This window comes from Marmota flaviventris, chromosome 15, assembly GCF_047511675.1.
Source record: "Marmota flaviventris isolate mMarFla1 chromosome 15, mMarFla1.hap1, whole genome shotgun sequence".
Taxonomy (NCBI): domain Eukaryota; kingdom Metazoa; phylum Chordata; class Mammalia; order Rodentia; family Sciuridae; genus Marmota; species Marmota flaviventris.
Window position 1 is genome coordinate 981,458 of NC_092512.1, and position 15,774 is coordinate 997,231.

Consider the following 15,774-nt stretch of genomic DNA (forward strand, 5'->3'; position numbering starts at 1 on the left):
TTGTGGGGTGCACAGGGACTCCAGGGGCTGCCAGTACACAGTGGAAGGAGGAGGGGATACAGCAGGCCATGGGGCCTGGGCTCAGCATGCAGCCCGCTCCCCCACCTTGGGGATGGCAGAGGAAGTCATTATCCCTGGTCCTCTGACTGCGGCTGGGACGAGGGGACCTGAGGGGCAACACCAGCTGCCAGAGGCGAGGGGGCTGCCCCGGCCTCTGTGTTAAGAGGTGCAGGGTCTCCCAGAGGAAGGAGGGTCTCCCCCCACTGCCTGTCTGACCAGGTGCTCGAACCTGAGGGGACTATTAGACACATCCCAAGCTGAGGCCAAGCACTTCCTGTGGCCACCAATCAGCAGGGACTGGGCAGGTGGGGCCACGGTTCCTGGGCTCACTCTAAGCACTGCAAGCTGGGCTGCTTAAAGCCACAGGGACATTCTCTCACAGTGTCAGCTGCCAAGAGTCCTAGATCAAAGTGTCAGCAGGGCGGTTCCTTCGGAGGTTCTGAGGAAGACTGTTGCTGGCCTCCCTCCAGCGTGGCCTGTTCCCGGTGCTCTGGGGCTTCCCACACAGCACCTGACGCTCCTATGCTGGCACACGGCAGGGCTCCATCTTCACATGGCATTATTTTTATAAGGACAGCAGTCATACTGAATCAGGGGCCCTCCCAACCCAATTGTGACCTCATTTCAACTACTCAGGTCTGCAATGACCATATTTCCAAAAATGGCCACATCCTGAGGGGCAGGGGTGATCAGACTTCAACAAATCTTTGGGGAAAATAATCCAACTCATAGTCACTATCTAGATAAAAGTGGGGTCTGTTTCATTTTTCATATTCTGGCCCTATGGGTCCGTGGCCCAGATGGCGTTGTGGCCCCAATCCCAGAGTGGATATAGTGATGTCCACATCTCCGCTACTGACCTGAATGTGTTGGCCTGGGGCCTGGGGCCACCCCCTTTAGCTCTTGAGTACAGCAGGTGCACAGGGAGCAGTGGACGTGGGGAGTGATGGGCTGTCAGAGGCTTGATCACGCGCATTCCAGGTGGCCCGAGGGCCAGGAGCCCTGACACACTCCTGTACGAGCTGCACACAGGGCAGGCCCAGAGGCACTTTCTTTTCTCCCTCCCAATGTGCAGAAAAGGGGGAGATGGTTTTCTTGAGGTGTCCTTGGGCCAGCAGGACACCGCACACTCCTTTCTTAGAATCACTTCTGGATGGTTTGGGGAGGCACTGCTGCCCGAGCCAGAAGCAAAGACCTACAGAAGCCCCCCGACAGGAGTTGTCCTGGACACCTCCCTGCCCATCACCACCAGCAGACCTGGGTGGCGAGCCCAGTGGGTGTCCTACACACACACTCCTGGGCTTCACAAAGCAAAGGCAGGCAGGCTTCTTCCTGGTACTGGGGTGAGTGGCCCAGGTACCTGGGGTTGTGCCTTATATGGGAAAAGGGTCTTTGCAGACCCAAGTGGCTGCAAGTAGAGTCTTGGCCTCAAGGTGAGGCCTTTCTGCTTTAGCCAGGTGGGCCTCAGGTGTCGGAGACATGCTGGTGAGAAGAGGGGAACAAGCCGAAGATGCGGGTGGCAGAAGGGGGTGCTGCTGCTGACGGCCACGGGGCACTGGAAGGCAGGGCTGGGCCCCCCTCGCCTCGGGCGCAGTCTGAGGACCTTGGCTCTGGACTTCTGCCTCCAGAGCGGGGAGAGGAAGTGTTTGTTACTTGAGGTGCCAGGGCTGTGGTACTTTGTTATGGTGATCCCAAAAAACGAGTGGGCTGCTTTCCCACGGAAAAGTAGAGTCTGTAGGGTCTTCTGCCCCCTTTTCCCTTTCTGGCCCCCGAGCCCACAGCTCTCCACAGGGGCCCTTGAGCACCTCGGGGCTTAGCCGCTACCCAGAGTCTGGTCATGTGGGTGGGCCTGGCTCCCAGCTGGCCCTGACTCTGTGGGACCGTTGCTGTCTCTTGCCTTTCCCAGCCAGAGGCACGGAGGGTGTGGTGTCACAGGGTCCCTGAGCTGTTGGGTCCAAATGCTGACGAACCAAAGGCACTCGGATTTCCACTGTTGCTGCCAAGTGATCTGTGGGGTCGCCCCTCTCAAATGTCCCCTTCTTCTGCCAGGTGTGTGGGGGGTGGAGCCCAGCAGACTCCCTATGACTATGGAGACTGAAGTTGGGCTAAGGAGGGCAGATCAGAAACATGGATGGGGCTTGGTCTTGGTGACTGAGGAGCAGCATTCCATCTTCAAGTGATCCTGTGGATGTCACGTTCCAGGACTAAAACACTCAGGGTCACTCCGGGGGAACTGGGCTGCAAGAAGTAACCACACAAGAAACAGAGAGACCTTTTTCTTTGGGTCCTGTGATGGCTCCTCTGACCTTAGGGGTTGAGGAAAGAGAGTGAGGAGCCCGTGCTAAACCCTTTTATTGGGGAGAAGCCATTCAAACGAGGCAAGGGGTCAGGCGTCAGGGGTTTAGTCCAGCTTCCTGATGTCTGCTGTCAGCTGGGTGACTGACATCTAGGAAGGCCACACCCAAAGGCAGACCAAGAGAAGGGGACACACAGAGCGTTTCCATGGAACATTCTATCCCAAACAAGGCAAAGGGGTAGGATTACAAAGGAACAGGTGAGTGTGGTTCAACCCCAGGGGTTGCCCACTCAGAAGACTGGCCTTGCTATCCAAGGGTGGGCAAAAGACCGAGGCACGAGTCATGGCACGACCACGCTAGACTACAGTGATCTTTCAGATCCCTGGTGCATCAGGACGGAAGGTGTGGTACCTCAATGTGACTCCCCACATGTGGATTCACTGGAGGGGACACTACACAGGCCTGGGAGGTGAGTATGGTGGTGGCTTGGAGGGCCCTTAGATTGGGTCTTCTGAGCAGCTCTGCCTGGCCTGGCTGCTCTGGGGGCGCTCCTGTGTCCTGGACACACACCCGTCAGAGAATCCCAGCACACCCTCTCCTGCAAGTGACCAGTCCTCTGAGAAGCAGCCTGAGGCCTGCTCCTTAGCCCTGGTGGAGATGGGCCATGTGGCCAGGAAGCAGAGACAGGTGTCCCAGTTGCCCATGATAAACAGGGAGCTACCATAAAACTGGGCAGGGCAGCAGCACTCTGGGTACAGGAAAGCAGCCCAGCACCAGTGTGTCCTGAGGAGCTGGCTGTCTGCAGAGTCAGGTGTTGCTTCCTGTGTCCCTGCACCTGCCTCCTGCCAGCTGTACAGCCCTCCTGGAGCCTGAGGCTCACACCCACTGCCAGGTGACAGAGATGGGTCCTCAAGCTGCCAATGGCTTTGCCCAGTGCATTGGACCCAGCTGGGAGGACAGCCCCGTAGTCCCACCAGGGATGGCAGGGAGGTGCGCCAGCTGGCAGCATTTGAAGCCATGTGCCTGGCCACTCATAGTCCCTGAGGAAGGATCACAGGCCACAGCTAGTGCTTGTGGTGGCCAGAGACGCAGAGAGCACAGAATAGGTACACAGGGGGCCTGGCAGGGCACGGGGATGAGAGGGTGGGAATACCCATGGGTGTGAGGAGGCTCTGAGGTTGGGACAGTGACAACTTTGCATGTCAGGTGTCACCCAGGGCTGCTCCATAAGGTCACCAAGCAGGTGGCTCTGGTGGCTAGGACTGAGGTCCCGCTTGGACTCAAGCATGGAGATTCTTACCAAGGCCAGCCAGCTCTGGCCACTTCTGAGTGCCCCATCTTTCCTAGGAGAAACCAACAATGAGCCTGATAAAGCCCAGTGCCCAGGCAAGCTGTGCCCTGACGGACCTGCAGAGGAGGCTGCATGGGGCTCTGGAGCAGGGCTGCCCTGGGAACTGGCCTCTTCCTGCAGGGCTCCTGGCCAGGGGTTTCAGTCCTAGACCGTACAGAATTCTCCGGACCCCACCATGAGCTCCCTCCCAGTTGGCCTGCCTTTGAGCCAGCCTCAGAGGGGCCAGGGAGGTCCACACTGCTCTTCTCCAGTTGTGGGAGGGTATACCTGAGTCCAGAATCCCCAGTTCACGGGTGCACACTGGCAGGATCAGCCATGAAACTGTGCTCGGCCTTGCTTGTCCAGCCTGGAGCCCACCCTCCTGCCAGGCAAGTTTGTGCAAATTCATTTGAAGACGCATCAGATCCCCTGGTGTGGAAGCGCCTCGGACTCCTCTGGTCTGGCTCCGAGCTCTGTCATTGGGAGCATTAGTGGGGACAGACGACAGATGACGGGAGGAGGGTGCGAGGCCCCTGGACAGTTCAGTACTGCCAGGAGCTCTGTCAGCCTGGGAAGGAGGGGGCATGGTGGAAGAGGGTCCTGAGCCTCAGACCTCCCACCAGCCCCTGTGCCAGGGAGCCCTCATGTGATGGGAGCTTGGTGTCGGAGCTGTCATCCCTGAAGGGTCAGGCCACTACAGGGTTTGCCTCCCTCATAATTCTCCTAGCCCCAGGTATTAGCCCAACACTCTGGCCAAGGGTCTGTGTACTTGCACTGACCGCTCCCTGGCTAGGGTCTATCTGGCAAGGTCAGTAGCAGCCTCCAGCTCTGATCCTCAGATTCCTCATGTCTTCCTGGGGCTCATTGCAGAGGCTGGAGCTCAGCCTTCAGACGTCGAGGCTGGGTACTCTGTGTGGGAAAGTGGGAAAACTGTCACTCACTCCCGGGAGGGGCTTCTGCCTGTCTGCCCGCCTTGTGGGGGACAGGCTGTCTGTTGGTGGGTTGGGGATGAAACCAGGCCCACAGGACTCAGCCTGCTGGATGCCTTGGAACCTGGTGGGGTGGGGTCCTGCTGAAGTTCCACCTCCACGGAGCCAGTGGCTGGGGCAGCGTCAGGAGCCTCAGTTTAGCATAAAGGAAGCTGATACATCTATGGGCACCTCACCGATGTCTGCATCTTGTTTCTTAAATAGTTTCCAACTCAAAAGAAAGGGAGGTCACTTGACCTCTTGGTGCTGAGTGCTCACTCCTCCCTGGTCCTGGGCAGCAGGTGGTCCCCTCCAAGCTGCCTTCACCTACCCCAGCCAGCGTCTCCCAGAGGGCCCCACATGGCAGGGCTGGCTGCTCCCCTCTGGGGTGCTCACTGGGACTCTGGTTATAAGAAACGGAAACTCCAGCTGAAGATGGTTTGTTGGAAGCAGCGTGGGAGGCTGCTGGACCGCCAGGGGCTGGGGGAGCAGTCCAGGGAAGGTGCGGTCCCAGGGGTCCCAAAGGTGAGAGGCAGGAGGCAGAGCTGCCGACAGGGGCGGGGCGGGGTGGACCTCCATGCAGCCATGGCCATGGTCAGCCTCATGCTTACCCATCCTGGATCACAGCCTCCAGAGTTAGGGTCCTGGACTGGGCTTGGGGGAAAGCCAGGGATAGGGGAGCTGAGAACCCCTGGGAAGCAGAGTCCAGGCCAAGCGTCCAGAGGCAGGCCCTGCTCCAGGAGGTGTGATGCTCAGGATCCCCACTTGAAGCTGTCTCAGGTCATTTTGTCCATTTCACCTGGATTGGATTCATTGATTAATTCAGCATTAATCGTGTGCCTCCTGTGTGCTGGCTCTGTCTGGGTGGAGTTTCTGTACCAGGGAGGTCTGCTGCAGTCCAGGTGCTGCCAACGAGGTGGTGAGCCAGTTCTGCACAGCTGGTGCTCCCTGAGTGGCCCGCCTGGGGAGACGTGGGCCTTGGGCAGGACTCCCCAGAAGTAGACGCCAAAGCAAGGGTTTGGGTAAAAGCAATTAAGAAGTGAAATCAGAAAAGAGTATAGAAGGGGTCTGGAAGGCCGCGGGGAAGGTCACCTTGAAGCAACCCTGCAGGACTCATCAGTCACCAATTACTGGCTGCCCCAGGGGAAGCTCCATTTTCAGAACCTTCATCTGTGCTCCAAGGTCCAGCACTGTTTTCCTGAGCAGGTGTCCAGATGCACCTGGGGCCAGGGCGAAGGAGGGCTGGCCCTGGGCTGCAGCAATGCTCCCAGGGCCTCTTGCTGCTCTATTAGGTTCACACCTCAGCTGACTTTCAGGATTGTGACTGCCACAATTTCTTGGTGGTGCCAGAGACTTGGGAGGCAGGAGGACAAAAAGTTCAAGGTCAAACTGGGCAACTTTAGTGAGACTCTGTCTCAAAATTTCAAAAAGGTCTGGGGTATAGTTCAGTGGTTAAACACTGAGTTAACCTCAGTACTAGGAAAAAAAAGTATAAGAGACTCTCAAGGGGAGGGTTGGTCAGGAGAGCCACCTTCCCCTGCTGTGGATGGTATAAACGCAGCAACCACAATGGCACCTGCTCCACCCTGGACTCTTGTCTTCTTCCTCTTGGCCAGCACATCTGCTGGTCCTAGGCCCTGCCAGGAAGGGCGAGCTCTGGACCATCTGAGACCCCGGCTACCTACTTTGTTTGGCCCTCTCTGGGAACCATGTGCATCGGGTGCTGTTGGCACCACCCTGGCCCCAGGGAGGAGCCTGGCAGTGAGCCAGGCCACAGGAGGGCAAGTACCTGTGCCCTGGCTGGCTCCTGGTGTGCAGCCCCTGCTGGGCTCAGTACAAGGGAGATGTGTCCTCTCTTAGCTCTGGGGGCCAGAGTCTGACTGGGAGGCATGGATGGGGAGTGTCCCCCAACCTCTGACTCCAGGTAGGACCCTTCTCTCCTCCAGCTCTCCTTTGGTAGCAGCTGTCAAAGCCCAGCCACAGCTCCAGCCCTCCAGCCTCTGCCCCTGGGGTACACACTGCTCCCTATGTCTGCTTCACGTGGTATGCTCTCAGTGCTAGTTACATTGAATTAGGGCCACCTAATGACCTCATCCTAACTTGATGACATCTGCAAAAACCCCCCATTTCCAAATAAGGTCTTGGAATTAGGGCTGTGTGTGTGTGTGTGTGTGTGTGTGTGTGTGTGTGTGTGAGTGCGCGTTGTGATGTCAAGCCCAGGGCCTGGAACATGCTGTTGGATTAGGACTTGGACGTAGCTTTGAGGGAATGGAATTCTACCCATAAGAGCAGGTGACATGACCAGAGCCACGGAGAGCCAGTGTGGTTTCTCTAGAACTTCTGAAAGAGGCTAGCGGGCGCCTGGCAGCACCTGGGCCTGTGGGTCCCCAGGCACCCAGCTCTCTAGAGCTGAGCCCAGCCCCAGGCCCTGGCGTGCCCCCTGGCCTCCCCCGGCTCCAACACTGCCCGTCAGGAGCTGCCGCTTTGCTTGTATTTTCCAACCCAGGTTGAGTCGGATTTCTGGTTACCTGTGCCTCCGGCTGCACCCCATTCCCTGCTCAGGGAGGGGATCAGGAGCCTCCACCGCCGGTGACAGGTGCAGGTCCCTTGGACTCAGGTCCCCAAACTCTGGGCTTTTCTACCACGAAGATGCCTGTGCTGCTAAGTGAGGAAGCTCACTGCTCTCTTGTTTTCCCTTCCTATTAAATCTTGGTGTCTTTCAAAGAAAAGCCACTTTCCCTGGAGGTCCATCCCCTGCCAGTGAATGCCTGTGCCTGAGCCAGCTCTCCAGGGACCTCCTGAGCCGGCCCTTCCTCCCAGGGGCTCAGAGATCCTGAGACAACCGTCACGAGGGAGCTGTGCCCCTCCGCCCAGCCCCAGGCTCCTGTCCTGTCAGGCCACCTCAGCAATCACCGCTGCCTCCAACACCACGTCAGTGTGACCTGCTGGCCCATCCCGTCCACCCTGGCTCTGGCCAGCTGACCCAGCCATGTCAGGCTTGCCATGGCCTGTCTGCATGTGAGACCTGCTCTGACAGGAGTGGGCTTGGGCCCGTCTGCAGACCTGGTACCACCTGTGCTCCTCTGCCTACACCCCCTCAGCCCCGTCTGCACCTCCCCTGGCAGGCAGCCAGTCGCCCCAGGCATCCGTGGGCAGTGCACACAGCCCCTTGCCCAGGTACGTCAGGGCCATGTGGAGGGTGCTGGGTCATGTGGGGCTCTGGACCTGGTGTCCCGGGTGTCAGTGCGAGGGGAAAACATGGAGGAGTTCCTAGGGATTGGTGGCCTGGGAAGGCCCCAGTCACAAGCTGTGGGCTCTAGCAGCTTCTGTATGTGGGCAGCCTGGGGCCGGGGCTCTTCCTCCTGGTCACTTACCCATCTACCTGCCGCGGTGCAGGAGCTCCTGTGGGAAGGGGACAGATGACCAGCTGCGCTGACAGGAGCTGTGTGAGCTGACAGGCGGTAGGGTGGGAGCAATGGGGCTGGAGGGTCCTGCCAGGTGGCTGTTGCTGCCCTTGTCCAGGAGGACTGGGCTCATCTAGGACTCTGGCCTGCTCTGATGGGAGAGCAGGTGGCCACCCTGAGTTTTCCCCAGAGCCTCCTGGGGCCTGGCCTCCACTTCTCAGTAACAGCCCTGGGACTGCCAAGGGGGCTCCAGCAGGAACCGGGTCTGGCCCTGCCTGGGGGGAGGTCAGCCAGGAGCTGGGCATTAGGGTGGGTGCTACTCTCACTCTTCCTCCTGGGAGGCCTGAGGACAGTGGGGAGAAGGGCAAGGGGCTCTCCAGCCTAAATGTCTCACCTGAGCAAAGACGCTGAGGCCCAGCAGGGCTGCTGGTCCTGGGAACTTCCTGCCTCCATGTGGACAACTGGCAGCTGGGTGGACACTCCGGAATGAGATCTGGGGGCCAGGAGTGGGCAGGCCTGTGCTGGAACACATCCTTCATCCCACTGGGCCTCTCTGTGGGGACCCACACATACAGCACTCCCCAGGCCTGGGGTGGGGGCTGAGAACAGGAGTGGGCAGGACAGGGTGGGCCGTCCTAGGGTGTGGGACCGACAAGCCCTCCTGGGAGAGGCGTCCACCACCCATCCACCCACAGCGTGTCTGCAGCCTGCCCTGGCCTGTCTGCCTGCCCACCTCGCCCAACATTTTCCAATGGAAAGTTCCCAGGGCAACAGCAGCACAAAACATGACGAAGAGACTGGGCAGGGTGGCGCTGGGGGTCACAGGCTGGGGGCCAGCGGGGCTGGCTTCAGGCTCCAGGGCCTCCCAGAGCACCACTGTCAGCAGCTGAGGGGCCAGTCCACACCTCAGGCTGCCCATCCCTGTCTCTCACCCAGACAAGGATGGCTGCCTGGAGGGTCTGCTGTGGTGGACACAGGAGGCCTTTGGTCTATCTGCTGAGCAGTTTCTACTGGGCAGAGAATGGATGGGTGGAAAGATGGTTGAATGGGGATGGGGGTGGGTGAGCCCACACTGGCACCGGGAGCCCACAGAACACACCTGCACCTCCAGGGACCCAGGAACGTCCAGGCCCTGCTGTGAAATCGTCTGCCCCCTTGTCTGGCAGGCCTGGGAGGAGGGGCTTCCTGGCTGGAGGAGGAGGGGCTTCCTGGCTGGAGGAGGAGGAGGCTCATGCCAGGCCTGGGTGGGAGAAGGTACAGCCAGGGTGGAGGCTCCTGGAAGCAAGCTGACCAGTCTGGGTGTGGAGAAGTCTTGAGGGGGGTTTCCAATCCCTCCACGTGGGTTGGGGGGTGGAGGGTAGAAGGTATTGAAGGCCAGGTGGGTGCAGAAGCGGTTGCTGCCCGGGGTCCCCGGGGTCTGCATCGATGTGGAGAAATCACTCCTTCCAGGATGTGTGCAGTGACCCCCTTCCTCCAACCCCAGCCAGCCCCAGGGCAGCCCTGGTACCCATTACCCAGCAGCCCCTTTCTCCTTGGCCCTCTATTCAAAGGTGAACTCAGCCCGCTGCCCTGTGGGTGGCCTGGGTAGGGCCTGGGTAGGAGAACAGGGTATGAGATCCCTGTTCAGGGAACCCAGCAGAGGGGCTAGAAGCTCCAGGCCGGGGCCTGCAGGCCAGTGGAGGGGCTGGAGGCTGGTGTAGGGCCACCAACCTCCACAGTGGGGGGGTGCTGTGGCCTGCGCTGAGTACCCGGCAAGGGAAGCTGGATGGAGACTGGCCAATCTGCTGGGGGAGTAGACCTCCTCCCAGCCAATCAGACCAGCCAGCTCAGGGTTCATGTTTTGGGACCCAAAGGAAAACCTCCCCCAGCCTTTCCTCATACACACCATGCCTCCTGTACCCACATCTGTGCTGTGGCCGTGTCCCAGCCCTGAGTCCAAGGTCACCCCCATTGCTCTCATCCCTGCCCTGCCCCTAAGTTCCCCTCCAATGCTATGCCTCTCCCTGGTGTAGAGGATGAGGCTTGGCTGGCCGGGCAGCTGGGGTGGCTCCAGGAGCAGGTGAGGCGGATTCTGCCCAGCACTGCCTATGCTCATGGAAGCTGCTGTGTGCTCTGAGGACAGGGCCCTGAATCCTGACCCAGCTTGTGTGCGGGCTCAGCTCTGTCTGCAGGGAGCAGCTTCTGAGCACCCAGGGCCCAAGGAGCAGGAGCAGGGATTTGTGTGCCACCTGGCTTGCCCCAGAGGAGAGGCCTCCACCCAGCCCCATGCCTCGGAAGAGGTTGCAGCCTCAGCCCCAAGGAGCAGGGGTGGTTGGGAGTGTACCAGGGCTTTCTTCCTCTGGCTGTCTTGGGATTCCTGGGGCAATGCTGGGTTTCTCTTCTAGTCAGTGTCCAACTAGCCAGCTTGCAGAGGGCTCAAGTGGCTGGTATGGTAGGCAGAGGACCTGACCAGGGGGCAGTACCCACAGTGCCTGACCAGGTACTCTAGGGCCTCCAGAGTCCATGGCAGAGATGAAGTACAGCCAGGTGAAAGGTGGCGGGGCAGGGGGAAAGTGGGGGTGGTGCACAGGAAGCTGGGGCCAAGTGTGGTGAGGGGGTGGGAGTGAGGACTGAGCTCTGGGGGGGGGCAGGCAGAGGGGGAGCCCCTCGAGGGGTGCTGGTCAGAGTCTCAGGAGCAGGATTCCGGGCTAAAGGCCACATGGGGGCCAGCCCAGCAGGTCTGGTGTGACTTGGCAGAGCAGGCCATGATAGAGAGGAGCTGCAGCCTGAGAGCAGCCAGGACCCGGCCCTGCAGGTGCCTTGGGAGCTGGGGGAAAGGTGGATGTCATCCCAGAATCCCTTGGGAGGAAAGGGGCACAACCTGGGAGTTCTGAGGCTGAGCTGCTGTCCTCCCGTGGGAGGGGCCAAGCTGGAGGACACCTGCCCTCTTGGAAGGTGCAGGGGGTATGGCAGGGCAAGGGAAAGTGGGGGCAGCAGGGCAACCTGGAGGAGCCTCCGGAGGGGACTCCAAGGCTTGGCTCTCATCCATTCAACAGCCTAAAGTCCCCTAAGACATGGCTACTCCGCTGTCCCACTGGGTCCAGCCTGGAGGTCCAGGCAGACCCCGACTGCCAGGCAGGGGCTGCTCCTCTTGGGGACAGCTGCGGGCCTCTAGTCTGTATGGGGTGGGGTTGAGAAGGTTGAGGTGTCTGGCACACCTTCCACATTCCCTAGCAAGAGAGTTCCCCATTAAGGCCAGTGTGACCTCGAGTGAATGGATCCCATTCCTGCAGCAGTTAGAAAGGAAATCCGTCCTTGGAGCAAGATGGGGAGATTCACTTCCGAGGTACAGGCTGGGCTTTCCCTGCAGGGTTTTGTGCAACCTCCAGTTGAGGGTGGGCTCTGAACCAGCTCAGTCCCTGTTGCGTTGGGGTGGCGGGAGGCAGTTGGACAGGAAGCAGAGCAGGGGACACTAAGGCGACTGAGCAAGACCAGCAGAAATGAACTGGAGGGGGAAGGGGCCGCGGAGGACGGCGACGCGCCCCCTCCCCGCACGGCCTTCCAGCCGGTCTCACTCCTGCGTAATGAAGCAGGGCAATGAGCCGCAGGGGAGCCGAAACCAGCACTGCGGCCACCCGCATTTCCCTGGCAAACTCCATTCAAAAGCCGGGGTCGGGCGGGTGCAGGTCGCTCCCCACCCCAGCCCGCGCGCAGGCACCGCATTCCTTCGCAATGACTGGCGATGGGGAGGGGCCAGGGGAGGGTCCCTACTGCTCGGCAGCCCCTCCTCGCCTGGGGGTGTTCGCAGCCCGGCCCGGGCACAGGTTCCCGACACTCGTCGGCCCCACCTACCTGCCGGCCGGGCGGCGCTGCCCCACCTCCCGCGCCGACCGAGGGCCGGGCAGCCACTGGGCGGAGTCGCCGCACCGCGCAGGTTTTTAAATGCGCAGGGCGCGGGGCGCGGAGCCATCCGAGGGACTGCGGTTCCAGCGCCGGAGCGGAGCAGACTGACAGGTGGGGACTAGCGAAACCGAAACACCTGCGTGCCCGCAGGAGACTCGAGGCCTGCAGGCCCAGAGCGCTGGCACACAGCACGGGGACTGGCGCAGCTGGCCCGGAGTTCTGGGCTCTGCCCTCCAGTTTCCAGCCCTGGGCAGGCAGAATTCTGGGTCCGAAGTGGGGGTCCCTGAGCCCCCCTGCAGAGATGGGGACCCCGAGGCCCCAGTTCGGCCATGCCACAGGGAGGGAGTCTCCCTGCCCAGCGGTTCTGGGCAGTCACTGAAGGTCAGGTTCCCAAGCCCTCCTTTTAAAAAAAAAAAAAAAAATTATTTTTTAGTTTTCGGCGGACACAACATCTTTGTTGGTATGTGGTGCTGAGGATCGAACCTGAGCGGCGCGCATGCCAGGCGAGCGCGCTACCGCTTGAGCCACACCCCCGGCCGCCCCAAGCCCTCCTTGCGGGAGGTGTCAGCAGCAGAGCAGGCCTAGACCCACGGGCACCAGGCCATCAGGCTGATGCATTGAGGCGGAGCTGGCTCCTACATCTGCTGGGGGGAGACAGGTGGGGCTGACTCACCGAAAGGCCAACTGCTGTCCAGGTTTAGCTGTCCAGGGATGGTCACTCTGGTGATACCAGGCAGAGGCAGGAAGGGCCTTGCCTCCCCACCTCCACCTGTCCATCATGCCCAGCTCCTATCAGGGCGGTTGATTTCTGTCTGTCTTGACAGGGTGCAGACGGGCAGTGACCTCCCATCAGCCCCACAATAGGGAAAAGGCCAGACTCTCTGCCTCCACGTGTGGGCTGAGTCCTTCTTCTGTTCTGACCTGGCTCAAGGGGACACCCTGGTCTTGGGCTGGAGTGGGGGGTCCTACTCTTCAGTGTGAGACAGATGGTGGCCCTTCTTAGGAACCGCCCTTCCCTCCCCTGGCTGCTGGGTTGCCTGGGGGGGGATTTGCTCCACCTCCACCACCTCTCCCTACACCTTCCCTGCCCCAAAGACCACTGGCTTTTTCGCCTCCTACACAGCTTGCTCCTACTGGTGCCCTACTCTGGAAGGCTGGCATTTTGCTTTCCCAGCGCTGGGCTTGACTGGGCCTCCTCCCAGGACCCCTGGGGCGCCCTAGTCTGTCTCTCTCCCGCCTTCCAGACTCTCTGCTCTGCCCCTCCCAGGCACCCACTCTGTGCCTTCCTCCTGGAAAGGGCAGGGCTTTGGAGACTCATACCAGACCCAAGGTCACCCACAAGCCAGCAGGGAGTGGCCCAACCAGCCACAGCACAGTGCGCACACGGAGCGGGCTCACAGCCTCCCTGCCCAGCCCATTCTAGCAGCTCCCTGGGTCAGCGGCTGCCCTCCGGTCTCTCTTCAGGAAACGTGGCCCTCTCTGGGCCTCTGTCAGCTCTTTCTGGTTTCTGTCCAGGTGCAGCCTTCTGGTCTGGCTGCCTGGGTCCAGGACAAGGGCTAACCAAGTCCAGGCCACCTTACCACCCCTGCCCGTGCTGTGGCCCCAACCCCTGGGCTCCACCTTGGGGTGGAGAACTGCTTCTTCTGTATCCCAGCCAGGAGTCAGGGGACAGGTACACGGCCCTAACCCCATGACCCTCTCCTCTGTGCTCTGCCCTGCCCTGGGCTGGGCTGGACAGGCCCAGTGTGGCAGCCTATGCAGGTAGCAGTCTGAGACAGAGGTCTTGAGGGAGGCAGGGAAGGAGAGGGCTGGCAGAGGGAGAGGCTGACCTGCTGTGCTGTCCCACAGGCATGGGCTGCAGAGAGGGCGTGGGCCACTGCTGCTCCCAGGCCTTGGCTCCTGGCTGTGGTGCCGCGGGAAACCCACAGCTTAGAGCACAGTCCTGCCTCCTGGGGATGGCACGAGCCACAGGGTCACTGGGAGCTGGCGTCCCAGCTGTGCTTCAGCAGCTGTCCTGCCACCACTGCAAGGCAGCGCTCCTGACTGGGCCACTGCCAGGTGCCCAGGGCCCTGTGACCAGTTCCACTGCCCTCTTCTTGGCCTTCCCTACAGGACAGCTCATCCTTCAAGGCCAAAGAACTCCTGAGTGTGTCCCCCCAAAGGACATGTAGAAACCAGGGACGTACCACAGAGTGGTTCCATTGCCCGCCTGAGCCAACAGATGTCCACTACACAGAGAGCCCAGTGACTCTCTGCCCCTGAGATGTGGCATCCTATAGGGCCAAAGTCACTCTCCAGAGCAGTCCCCAAGTGAGCAGCTGGGCTCCCTGCAGGAGGGCTGGGCTGTTCTTGCAGGTTCTTCCTCCTGGGCCTGCCCAGCTCCGCCCAGGGGTCTGCTTCAGGCTGGGGGCCCAGAGCTGCTTGGTCCCCAAGCACCGACTCCTGCCTGTCCTTCACAAGGGCTTGTGCCCTTCACCTGCCCTCTGCCTCCTCTGCTGATGCAGCATCCAGGCTGGGGCTGCCCCTCCCCAGGCTTCCCCTGGTGAGCATAGCACTAGGGGCTCTGTGCCTGGGGGTCACTTCCTTCCCAATAGCACCTCAGGGCCCTGCGGTCAGTCAGCATGGAGCACCTGCTGCCCACGCCTGCCCTGCCTCGCTCTGGGGGGTGGTGCCTTCTGTAGGCTCTAGAAGTTGTCCCAGCAGCAGGTTCACATGGTCCAGGGGCCTTCTGTCCCAAATCCTGGGAGAGCCCTTCTCTAAGCCCTGTAGCCCCTCTGGGGGCCCTGGCTTCTCAGCCCGTGCTGGGCTGCTGTGAGCGGGAGGCAAGGAGGAAAGTGCTGGCCCCTAGGATGCACATTTTGGGGAATCTGGGGATTTGATATTTGGGGTTAAATTGACCCAGATGTCCCATTCCAAGAGTTGGGTTCTCCCCTTGGTGAGAGGACTTGGCCCCTCCCAGTGGAGCTGCCTGGGCCTGCTCTGCCCTAGGAACCCCACGGCAGTCCAGCAGGCTAGCCCAGCCTCCTGGGATCTTTGCCCAGAGCTCCGTTGCTTGGCTACAGCCCCCACTCCACTGGCCTGTGTCCTCCACACCCTCTCTCCTGCCCTACATAAGTGCGCCCCCAGGAGAGCCTAAGGCTGGGCTGCTTTCTCCCCCCTGGGCTCCACTGGACCCTCCGGCCAGGCGGTGGCAGACACAGATGGCCTCACCGAGGGGTCGGCCTGGTCCTGGCATCTGAGCAGAACACCCCAGAGGACTCAGGAGCAGCATCTGTGGGAGGGAAGGGAGGAGTAGGACTTGGCCAAGGTGGTGGACTGGGGGCAGTCTCACTAGAAGACTTGATGGCTCTCAGGGTCATCAAGGGGCTGAGCCCATCATTGGCTGCCCCAGTAAGGAAGTGACCTCAGGTAGTGCAATTCTTGAAGGGGCTAGTAGTGGCTGTCTTCCCAAAGCCCTCCCTGTGCTGGGCAGCATCAGTCCACCCAACAGGTCATGTGACACCAAAGCCCTAGCTTATGGACAGGATGGATTCTGCACTGGTGTCTGTCCCCTCGGGCTCACCTGCCCACCCCACACATTCCCAGAATGATGTGGGTGTTTGGAGGGTAGAGGGGCTGTGAAGGTGACTGAGGACAGTGAGGGAGAGCTCCGGAGACACAGGAGCAGGGAGGTAGGCCTCCAGGGGATGGATGAGCCATGGGGTGCTGCCGCAGAGCCTGGAGGACACAGGTGGGCAGCAGGCATGAGGTGGGCCAGCATGGAGCAGTGCCTCCTATAGGACCAGCTATAGGGAGGACCAAGACCACTAAGTGACAGTGTGCAGGGTGGATGG